Consider the following 12,342-nt stretch of genomic DNA (forward strand, 5'->3'; position numbering starts at 1 on the left):
AGCAGCAGAGCCCTTCTCAGCAAAGCAACACGCTGCACACAGGAGCACACACCCTCCCACACCACTCAGTTCCAGTGGCGCATGCAGTCTGCTGGTAATGCTGCTTATTATGTGTGAGTATGAGCTTTAGAAATATCTCATGTTCAGTAACACGGCTCTATCTACACATTCCCTATTAAGGTTTTGTCCTCTCTGGGACAGAAAACAATCTCCTGAACTCTCAGTTCACAACAGCTTCACTTGAAGGTTTCTTTGAAATACTGTACACTTCTTAAGAGAGTGTGAATGAGTGCATATACACACACATATACCTGTCTGCATTTTATGAATTATGTGACTGGAAAAAGCATGCAGCCCTTGTTTAGGTCACAGATCACTTTGTAAGGAAGGCAAGAATGACACCTTGCACTACGATCCCAAACTGCAGACCTGCAGCACAGCAGTGGAGAAGCAGGAGATGAGGGCACGCTGGTTATGCTTGAGTTACACACCCTGCAAGGCAGGACCTGTGGTGAGGCGGGGCACTGCTCCTCCTCTCTTGCTTCTGGACCAAACATTCCTGGCTGAACGCTCTGAGTTCACTGAGCACTTACTGCTCCCAGCAAGATGCACTGCCTGCTGTTTGTATGGCAGCAGCAGATGAGGCAGGTCCGTCCTCACTAACCAGTGCACTGCTGCTGCCATGCTGACCCCAGCACAGAGAAATCCATCTGTGGTTGGAAGATGAAGACAGAAGGAGTCAAAAGGAAGAAGAAAGTTGAGGGCATATCATAACAACCACTCTGTTCTTTTTCAGATAGTTCTCCCTTAGCCAAATCACTGAGAGCTTTAACCTGCACCAACACTGCTTCTAATCTTTCTGTAAAGTTGTCAGGTTACCAACTAAGGCTGCTATTTGGGCAGGAAAGAGAGCAATGCTGAGGTGGAATTAGGGCTTTAGACGCAGCTGTTTGGTTTAAGCATTCAATATCCAATACAAAGAGTCTTCAGGACTGTAAAACATGAAAGTTAGCTTGCTGACCTGCTTCTGTGTAACTTAACATTATTACATAGCAGCACAAAGCAACAAAAGCACCTATTTCTCTTTCATAAGGACTCACTTTGCATTTCTTAGCAGGCTCAATAAATATCACAAACAGGGCTGGAAAGATACGCTCACAGACTGACATTCCTCCCCACCCTCCTGTCCCTCCCAAGCAGAGGGATTGGCAGGGTTTATTGTTGTTCTGCTGAGTAGAGTAATAGGAATTAATGCCATCACTGCGCTGGACTTGGAACAGCTTTATTTCTGCATGCTTTCTAGCCTCAGTATGACAATAGCATTATAGAGACGCTTTACTTAGCGTACAAAACTGCAGCCAAATATTCTTGTTTATTACCATCAGGTATTTTCAACTATAAGCCACAGAAGAGCAATATAAAATTGTTTCCTAATTAACAGTGACTTCAGAACATAGCTTCCTTTCTGCAAGTTTATGCATTTAAATAATTCTACATACCAAACGAGTGCAATAGAAGCCTCCCCACCTGTTCCATAGGATGAGGGAACTGCTAGAAACGTTAACAAGTTTAACAAAAAATAAGCAGGCTTTTTGAGATTCATTACATATTGGTGGCAATGTGAATTTCAGATAATCCAGAATAGCAGGTATTCAAACTGCCCTCTTGGTCCATTCCCAGCCAGCAGCCACCAGTTCTGCAGCAATCTGGTCCTGGGGAAGTCCTGCAGCAGCAGCAGCCATTACACAGCAAAAGCCTTGGACTGCTGCTGCAGGCAATGCGGTGTGGGAAGCGTGATGCAGCAGTTTCCATCAGCACCAACACCTGCACGAGTCTAACAAGAGCACAGCCTCTTTAAATAGTTAGTGAGGACATTCTGTAACTGGTTAAGCAGAGGCACGTCCAGCTTCCTTTCCTCCTCCCTGCTGCTGCTCTACCCACTGAGAGGGAGAAGCAGAAAAGGAACTGGAGGGTAGTGCAAGGGCTGTGAGCTTACACTCACACGTACAGCTCAGTCCGAAAGGATTTTATTTATGTCTCCTCATGCTACCAAACTGACAGCAAACATGGACAGTACAGACTATAAAAAAAACCAAAATCACTCATTCACACCTGTACCATGAGCTCAGAGCAATAGCTGTTGTATGCAACTGTGTGCCATAGAGGAAGATGTTCATGGAAATGAAAGGCAGTGCTTTCACTTGGCCCAGCAGCTTCACACACTATGGGTTTGTACTGGTAATAGGCGGGGGGGGGGAAAAAACATCCAGCATTTAACCCTGTATTAACTCTTACACTAAATAAACTGCTTGTGCCCCTTAACAGGAAGAATGGGAAGCTAGAGAAATCAGAACACATGCCATCCGTCTTTGCTTTCTTTCAGTTTCCTTCTTCATTCTAAGCTAAACTATTTAATTGTAAGCACTTTTGCTTCTTTAAGCTTACCTCTTCAGTGCTCTAAAAATCCGTTTGGGGCAGCTGCTCATCAGAGCTACACCAACTGGAAATGTTGCAGGTGAACAGCAATTTGAAAGAAGCATGAGCATACATTTGAGGAAGGATTACAACAGAGACAGCTGAAGCTTAAGGAGGGAGAGTGACTTAAATCAGCGAGGAAAAAAAAACCACTCACCAAAACCCAAATCCAGAAGTCTTACCACAGGAGTAATTTCAGAAGACACGTGGCAAACCATTATATGCAACGCTTGTGCAACTGAAATACTTGCTTCAGGTTGTGCTTTATCACCTGAACAATAAGCCCCACTGAAAATAAAGCAATCCACAGAAAATTTAAGATACAGTCCGTTACAGTCATAAAAGCCAAGTGTATATATATATATATATATATATATATATACACACTTAAGTATGGTTTCAAGTAATTTTAGCTTGTTCACCATGCAGGTCAGAGAAGTGCAAGAACTCTTGCCTGTTGCCTGTGTACAGCAGGTGTGAGGGCTCGGGAAGGATACCGCGGTACTGAAGCACGTGCTGCTCTCTGCTGCTGTCTTCTGCTCTAAAATACAAACACCTTTTGCAGCTGGTGATACATTCTTCAGGGACCTGATTTGCACCCACTATTTGCGATGAGTATATATAGTTGTGCAGTTCCTTCTGCAAGGACAGCTGTCTTTTTAAGAGAATTCCTGAAGTAGGCAGGAAAGAGACAGTTCTCCTAACTGTGCTCATCACTGCAAAATGACACTGAAGTGCAGCGCTTTTCAAGGCAACACAGAAAAAAGCTACATGGTTACAGATACATGCGTAGGGTACTTTGAGTCAGAAGATGCTCAGATAAACACCGAAAGGCAGCAAGCATGACATGAATAACCCTATGAGAAATACTCCCCTCAAACATGAGCAGCCTCCCCAGACACAGTGTATATTTAGCTTTATTCAAAGTTAGATAGCAATGAACATTACCACTTCAAGAGCAAAATTCTATTCTGAGAAGATTAATTTTGGAAGGATCATCTCCTGTTACGTTAATTCCAAGCGTTCCCGTGAACCCTGCAACTTAGAAATAGCAATCAAGGTATTAATTAAATACACAAATGGGCATACCAGGTTAAATACTTAAGGACACTCAAACCAAGAGAAATATCATAGAAAGTGTTTGGACAAATATCAACTCATGTGAAGGGATTTTTACATAGCATCCAGAATCAGTTTTATGGAAACACTCACCACTTCCAAAACAAAACACTGATGTTATAATTGGGTTGCAGTTAAAAAAAAAGGTCAAAAGCAATCTGAAGCCCAGCATCTAATTTTATTTATCATCCTTCATTCTACCCTCTCGCACCAATCTCGTCTAAATCAGGAGAGATGGATCACCACTATTTAAAATGGAGCTGTGAGGTCCTATACCAGTTCATTGTGTCAGACTGTGAAACACATGCTCTTCTCTGCTAACAAAACACCAGCAGAGCACACCTGCTGGCACCCATACACGGCCCTATCGGTTACCAGGCCCCTCCACTGAGTGCCTGCACAGCCCATTACAGACGGAGGTCAATTCCACATGTGATGCTGTTGGGCTGCTGCTGTGGTTACACTCCCACAAACCGAGTCGGAAATTTCACTCACTTCCAGTTTGGAGTAAAATACACACACCTTGGCCAACAAAGGTCTAATGGCATTACAGTATTTTCAGCTACGGGGGCTGATCTTCGTGGGCTTGGACCACTGAAAGGAAGCAAGGACAGCAAAAGCTGCATTAGTATTGCTGGGAGGTGTTTCTTTTAACAGAACCCCTGCAACAGAATGGCAATCTCATCAATATGGCTTCAAGTCAGGCCCCTCCTGCTTCGAGTTTTCCTTGAGGAACACTGTAAGAAATACAGAATGCTGTTTTAGTAGCAGGCCAGTCTTCCCAGTAGATTTACAGGGATCCTCTTATATGTTAGGACAGACTGGTGTAACTGGTGCTGAAGCCCCCGTACCCTCCCAGAACAAGGGGCACACATGGCCAGCCACAGAACTCCACTCCATCCTACACAGGCAACAAACTGCATGCTTTGTGCCCCTTCTCTTAACAGCCTGCTGCTCCTTGGGTTGCCTCTCACCTGGAATTTCAAAAGCAGACTCCCAAGCACTACAGCAACTTCAGCTAACGAAAATCATACAAAGCCATGAGTTAACCATGAAGCTTCCTGGACGACCACTGCCATCCACATGTCCCATGAGCAGGAGTCTGAAGGACACACGGGAACTGGAAGACGTGGCGGTGCAGGGTATCTCTACTGGTACCAGTGCAAGCAGCATAGCACATGAGTATGGTTCTGCCATCAGACTGCACAATCCACTGTGGAGTTTTTCTTTCACATACTGAAGTGCGTTAGTATGGTACTTGAAAGCTTGACAAACAACTATGAGGCTTGAAGGACTCATATAAGCCAATTATTCCTTCAACTTTCAGAACAACTACGCTGCTCAGCTTTTAATGACCTTCACACATACTTACAGCTCTGTAGCTGCTGGACTTGATAGCGCAAGTACCTGAACTCGTTCAGTATTATTTCAGTAGTTTGAGCATGCCGTTAATTATTTGTTGTCCTGCACAGTGAGAGAGGAGGTTACAGTGCAAACAGATACATGAATGTTCACAAGTTTCTGCAGATGCCCAAGTTTGAGCAGATTGCTCAAACCAGAGCATTTCTGGATGTGGTCTTGCTAAGAAGGGCTAGTTTAAAAGATTGACAGGTGTGATTTAGATATTAGTACTATAAAAACCTTGATTATACTGATAAAAACTGCCATTCCAAGTCAAATTTACTTCATTCAGGAACTTCCACAACTTGTACTACCATAAAATATCCTTTTGCTACTAAAAACTGAATGTGAATTATAACCATGGCTCTACAGTTAATAGTGGAACCACCTCTAGTTAGGTCTGCAACACACTGTTCTTCTCCATCAAGAACATTACTCCAGGGTTCCACAGTACTTCTCCAAGACCTCAACAAAGAATTCAGAAATGCACTCCAGCTCAGTGTTTATTCCAACATGAAGGTGAATTTTTCAGCTTCTCTTCTGAACCTGCAGGCAGCTGACGCGTGCCCTGGTAGCACACACGCTTGTAGCAGCACACATCCCCGTGTCACAGCTGGATTTGACACTGGTAGAAACTACTGTTCAAATTCCTACTTCATGTTTCTTGCATTTCATTTGGTAAAAACTTCCCTCAACTGCTTTAGCCTTTGTTTTATTTAGGACAACAAAATGAATTAAGAGCAGCCTTGGCAAAGAGCTAAAAATAATTATAAGTAAATTTTAAAATGGCTCTGCTGGAGGGAATGCTTGCAGTGGATCCAGTCCATCACCATCCTCAAACCAGCAACTGCAAGCTTTAATTTCCCCATCAGTTTATGGCAGCTCCCGTTGAAGCTAACCATACATTTACTGTATGCAGCTAGCATTTTCTCTACAACCACAGAAGAGTCTACTGCCTTTTACATGTGCTTCCTTAAGCAGATTCAAGTTGTAACACATCCAACCGCGCTTTGAATCATTGGCTGGGATATCCATACCCTGAGAAGGAATCACGGTACCCTGGAAAACACAGTACACCAAAAGCTATTATTAAATTCCCAATCCTGTATTTACCTAAAGGGTGTTTGATGCCAGAAACTATAGAAGTTATCAGGTGATGAGCACTGCTCACAAGTTTCAGGGACTTCATAGGAAGCCACTTGCTCCATCGTGTTTCTTAAAACAGCACAGTACTACTGTTGTAACCCACAGAGCAACTGCCACAGCCAAGAGCAGTGAGCTATCAGTGATGATACTAAATGCACGTTAGCAGAAAGACACACTAGCACTAAATTAAACCTTTGGATCAAGCCTCAGAAGAACTCCACACAGTTCTGGGGAAGTCTTTAAATCTGGCCTTAAACAGACCACATGGAACTTCCTTAGTCACCTACTGCGATGCAAGAAGCCAGCGCCCACCTCTGGGTACCAACAAAACAAGAAGCGAGTCCACATTAACCTGGTTGGTACCTTTAAAGATCACAGATATGGCAGTCAAAAGCAGTATATCCTAAAAATTAGATAGGTATGTTCTTGGTGAATGCAGAAAGCATACTGTCATGAAGGCACAGAGTTGCAGCAACCTAATGCCCAACAGCTGCCTACTGTACGGGGTTTGGGTGTTGCTGGCAATACTCAGAGCTGTGAACCATATAAATAACTACATTAGAGTCGTACCTGAAGGCACACTAGTTGGGAATTACTCTACATAAGGTGAAGGCAAAATAAAAACACTCTCCTTGGTCACTATCAAGCAACCCTAGAAGCCAGCATCTACCATTTTGCTGAAAAATTATTCTGAAGGGAAAGACTCCAATCATTGATTATCAAAGCTAGCACAGAAAACTCACCCAAACTACTCTGAACCTGGGGACACCACAGGAGTCAAAAGCACAAAGAAAAATCTCATCCTCTGCTTCATATATTTTTGCTTCATAGGTCGGATCATTTTTTTTTCCTTCCTACTGTTCTGTCAGGGCAGCAAAGAAGAGCAAGTATGTAATTTGGGAGGAAACCATGACTGTTTATTATGAAAAGAACACACACCAAACCCTTAACTCCTTCAAATTAGACAGTGCCAGCAAGGTTAACAGCAGTCACTGGTTTCACTTTGTCAGCAAGTCCTTTACCCACACTCACACACTAAGAGAGAGGGGAAAAAAAGAGGGAAAAATGACTATAAGAAACAGTAGTGAGATTCAGTGTGGGAATATTGAAGTGGCTAGCGAGAAAAAGCCTAACTGCCTCACAGCTAATCGAGATCAACTTCTGCACCTTGTGAAATTCCTTGGAGGGAATAAATACAAGATAGGCATTCATTTCTCTGACCACGTAGATCAAAGTTATTCAGAGATTGGTTGTTGGTTCTGACTGTGTTAAAAGAATGCTCATCCTTGAGCTCCCGAGTCAGGATTATAAAACAGGAAGAAAGCCTACTTTACGTTCTCCATGTGATTTGGTCATGCATTGTATTTGTTGCCTTTACCAAACTGTGGCCATGGAATGCTTCTTCTTTGAACTACAGCATTTTTCACTTTTCAGTGACAGCTAATGTATGAATCACCCTTTCTACCATCAAAAGGGTAACTTATTTATTTCAGCCTGAGAACAAACGTAACTTAAAGTTTGCCACAACAGCCACTACCATCACATATCATATCATATCCATGTATCTTACTCAAGAGGCAAGGGCCGCCCTGCTTAGTGCATTTGAAATAGTGTCATAAACCACTGTAAACCTCAACTCAGGTGTAGATGGCTTCTGTCCAAAGCAGAGGCTAACAAACAATAGGAACATTACCTCAGGAGCTTATGACAAGCAGCCACAACCCAGTCAGTCTAAATGACTACAAGCAGCCCAGAGGAGTGCACAAGCAGATGAAAGCAAAACTGGTCCTTTCTAGACAGATTCACACAGCCCTATCACATGCACGTCCATACGTAACACATAAAGTCCTGACCAAGTGCAGCCTGAGTTCAGTTTTCCTCTGCTGAGAAATGCAAAATTGTATAGAAACAAATAAACAAAACAAATCAACATGAGTGTTGTAGCAGAAAGCAACACATGAGTCCTCTGGAGGTGCTGCTCTGCGCCTGCCAGACAGGAGTTCCTAAGTTAAATTTCTTCCCCCAGAGAGTTCATTTAGATGAATTCCAGGAGACAAAGATGTAGTTACCATACAAAAAGACAAAAGTTTAATTGTTTCCTGATTCCTCATTCATGGCCTCCTGTGAAACTTTAAACAAGTCTGTTTCTTCAGGAAACAGTGTAACTCAGCAAGAGCAGAAGTGGGTCTGGATACAGCCCACCCCTTTCCCACGCATCCCTGCACTGAAGCAGCACGCTTTCAGCAAGGTGGGCAGCCAGTGGTCCCTCTAAAGCTTCCAATAGAAAATGGATGCAGCAGAGCCCACCAAAACGCTTATAACAGCTAACAAATTGCCTCATGTACCTAATTTAGGCATAATGTCAGAAGTATTCTGGGACTTTTCTACCTACCCCTCTGCTGTTTCCCACTCCCCAACCCCGCTGGCCATAGCACTCTTCTTGTAAATCTGTGGCATAGTTGCAAGATATAAGTGATTAAAAATATCAACACACACACAAACTACCATAAATTAAAGGAGTAAGTTGCAACTTCCTCAAGGTGTGGAGCTATCTCAGGTTAAAATAGTCAGGCAAACAAGATAAATGTTCAGAGTTTAAAGCACAGTGGGACCAGGAGAGGAAAACACAACAACAAGGAAAAGACCGACAACACTCCTTCAGAATCTACATGCTATTGTGTTCTGCTAACCTAGCTAACAGGTTGGTATCTAACAAAGATTATCTCCCTGTGTTGATATTCAGTCTCATAAATAAATTTCCTCCTCCACCCCTTCTCCCCAAATCCTTGGATGGCTCTGTTCATAGTTAGAGGGACTTCACTCCCCAGCGCATGCAAGGAAGCAGTGTGCTGTTCTGGATTCTGGAGCTCTGAGCTCCCCAAAGCTTGCATGTTTTGCTGTAAGATGCAAGATGAGCCATGGCAATATTCCCTGGGAGAGAGCAAATGATTCAGCATGAAGTCAATCACAAACATAGAAGGACCATGACAGTGGGAAGTCACAACGGGTACAAGTACCCCATATACTTAATTTTCCTGGCATGATTTATTTTGCTATACAAGGATCCTCAGTGCAATGGAAAATACAAAAGTCCTTTGTGCAGAGGGCAAGTGTAGCTGAAACAGTGCCAAAAAGACTGTCATGCTTTTTGCTCCATCTGCCTGCTGAGGAACACATGAGCAATCAGCCAGCTGTCTCTGCTGTTGGTCTCTAACACAGAGAAGTTCCCAAAAGACACACAAGAGTCACCATACCCCTACCTACACACAAAGGTGCAGCAAACAGAATGCAGTATTATCCTCCAGAAGAGACTGGAAGATAGAAAACTCAACAAGAAGCCTGCAAGAACCTCCGGTAACTGTATTTTTGTTGCCCAGGAGGAGTGTCACACCACAGCATAGCGGTCAGTAACAGCCACAGCTGCAGCTCAGTGCCGGGCTGGTAAAAGCAGCACTCTAACATTAAGATACAGCTTAGCTCTACTACAGCAGTAAGCAAACAACACATACAAGCTATTTTCTAAGAAGGCAGTAACCTCATGGGCTTTTGGTAAATGCTCCTACAACTACAAATGTAGGTAGCTAGAAGGAGATGCCCACCGCAGAAATCTTACTGCCAACCTTTCCCAAGGCAAAGGAAGAGGGCAATAAGCAAACAAAAAGCCTAAATAGACAAACAGAAGGAAACTCCTACAAGTGTGTTCCATCCCACCACCAAGAAAATACCTTTATTTTTCCAAACTTACATTCACTTCTTGGTAGAACATTTCAAATGGTATACTGAGATATAACTCAATCTGCTATGTTCGGCCCCTCAGTTTCCCAAATTTCCAGCTTCAGGGGCTTCAGGCTTTGCCAGCCAGCTACAGGAAATCAGATTTCTTTTTGGCAGTACGTGTTGCATGCTCCAGAACACAGAACAGTTGACAAGCAGAGGCTGCCCTAATGATTAGAACTGACTAATACTTCTTTCGGACAGATGAGTTAGGAAAACCATAGGACCTTCACTGGAAACTATTATAAATTACATGTCCTAAATAGACTTTGTAACAACTCCATTGGGAAAAGACAACTCCAGACACTGGATTTTGATGCTACAAGTAATTATTTCACAAAAGGAAATATAAAAATGGCAATATTAAAAAACTGTAGGTATCAATTTCTATACCACTCATGCACAGCTTGTAAAACCGATCAGTATAAGAAATAAGCCAATATGTAATTAAAAATAAATAAATCAAACTGTGCTACCTGTCATTTCAAGTCTAGTAATAACATTGCATTTACTTCTTGCTAGAAATCAAGCGTCTTCTAACCACTAGGCGTGATGAAAAATCTTTGGTTAGCTGAAGGACAGTATACTCCAACTATTGGCATAATACGACATTTTATATGTATTTCTCCCCTTTCCTACCTTCTTTGATAATGACAAGGTTGGGGGACAGAGGAAAGTCTTATTTGTGATCCAACCACCAAATATTCTGAAAAAGTAAAAAGTCTCCTGAACTTCCATAGGTTATTCAGTACTTAATGGGGATACTTCTAATCATATGTTTCAGTCAGTCAAGCACAACTCTCAGACTCACAGCTTCAGAACGAGCATGACTAACTAAACCCTCCTCAGAGAAATCACATCATGAATGCAGCAGTACAAAACATCCATGTAATACTGAGTTGTTTCCAGTGTCAGCCTTCTGACTGTAGGTTATGCATGAGAATTGCACTTGGATATGAATTAGGAAGCAGCGCTGTATGTGCTTCTGCCCAGAAACTTCAGGTGAGCTATTGCCATTCCTCCCACAGCAGAACCTTCCACTGTGACTGACTGCAACTGAGGAAAAAGAATGAATGAAACAACAAAGGAAAGTAGAGAGTATTGGTGTTACGCTTCTGACACAGAGGTTTCTCATTGTTTTCAGTTGCTCTCTCACTTTCTGAAGTAGACTAAAGTCTAACTGAAGCAGTGCAGTCTTAGCCCAAGTTTTTTTTGTGTGTGTTCAAAGTCAAAACTCACAAGTTGTTTCCAGTAAGCATGTCATGTTAATTAGCTTTAAACAGGTCATAACAGAGTCATAGTTCACATATAAAGCATTTAACCACTCACTAGAATCTCATTCAATAGGCAACGAAGCTTAACAAACTGCTTCTTCCAGAGGTCTAGCAAAGACAAGTTCCAAACACTCTTGAAGTGAAAACGTACACGTTGACCTCTGTTATCAAAACAGATCCAACATGGAACTTGCAGCCAGACTGGTTTCCCCCTTTGGCTGCCCCCTCTTCCCAGTTAAATGGAGCATTACAAATCACTTTCACAAAACTTAAGTGAAATTTCCAACAGACTGTACAACCAAAAGGTGTGTTTTCAGGAGGAGGAGGAAGCCATCATTAAGAATTAACATTTACGAGACATTACTGAAAAATCTACCTATATTAGATACATAAGAGACATGTATTACTTCCCTTCCACCACTGCTCCATCCCTCCTCCCCCTTCACAAAACAAAACAAAAGAAGGGAATGAAGCAGATTGAAAATGGAAAGGTACAAGTACAGAAGGTATACAGGAAGTGATTCTTTTGATTGTGTGATCCAGTTCTTAGATATGAATCATACAAAGCCAGGTATGATAATAAAGCTGACTGTAATAACTACTAGTTGCCTTAAGTATTGAATTTGTGAATGCTTGCTGAAATCTCACATATTTTATTCTGTTATACAGTAATTCATTTTCACAAAGCTAAATCCCAGAATCCTACATCTTTATGTAATACATCACTTATAATTCCCCTCCACAACCTTCTCCCACACTTTACATTGAATTAAAAGAAAACCAAAGCACCTCATCCCTTACCTCACAGGACAACACCTGACACGCCTCCTAGTTGAACCTACTCCAAACACTGAAGATACTAAAGATGAGTAGTTGAAGAAAAAAGAAAAAAAAAGGTCAATTTTGGATGGAAGAGGATGAACTTCAACTGAGTTAACAAACAGTTTTCAGTCCGCAGAAGTTTAATGGAAACGACTGTAAGAATGGACATAAAAAGTAGATCGGAAAACATGGCTCCTTTTTCCAGTGCTTCTGTGGTCACACCATGCTGAGATCAGCCACTTCACTGCACTTTGATCAGCATGATGGCAAACAACACTGTCAGAGAAAACCAGACTTTATTAAAGCCTTCAGTATCTCAAGACAGCATTTA

At 42.3% G+C, this 12,342-nt stretch overlaps 1 protein-coding gene across 6 annotated transcripts in view; it reads right to left on the minus strand.

The window, feature by feature from the left end:
• The window catches only part of ZEB1 (zinc finger E-box binding homeobox 1), a 105,993-nt gene that overhangs the window by 61,266 nt on the left and 32,385 nt on the right, over positions 1 to 12,342 (minus strand). The window lies entirely within an intron of this gene.

Source organism: Gallus gallus, chromosome 2 (assembly GCF_016699485.2).
Source record: "Gallus gallus isolate bGalGal1 chromosome 2, bGalGal1.mat.broiler.GRCg7b, whole genome shotgun sequence".
Lineage (NCBI taxonomy): Eukaryota > Metazoa > Chordata > Aves > Galliformes > Phasianidae > Gallus > Gallus gallus.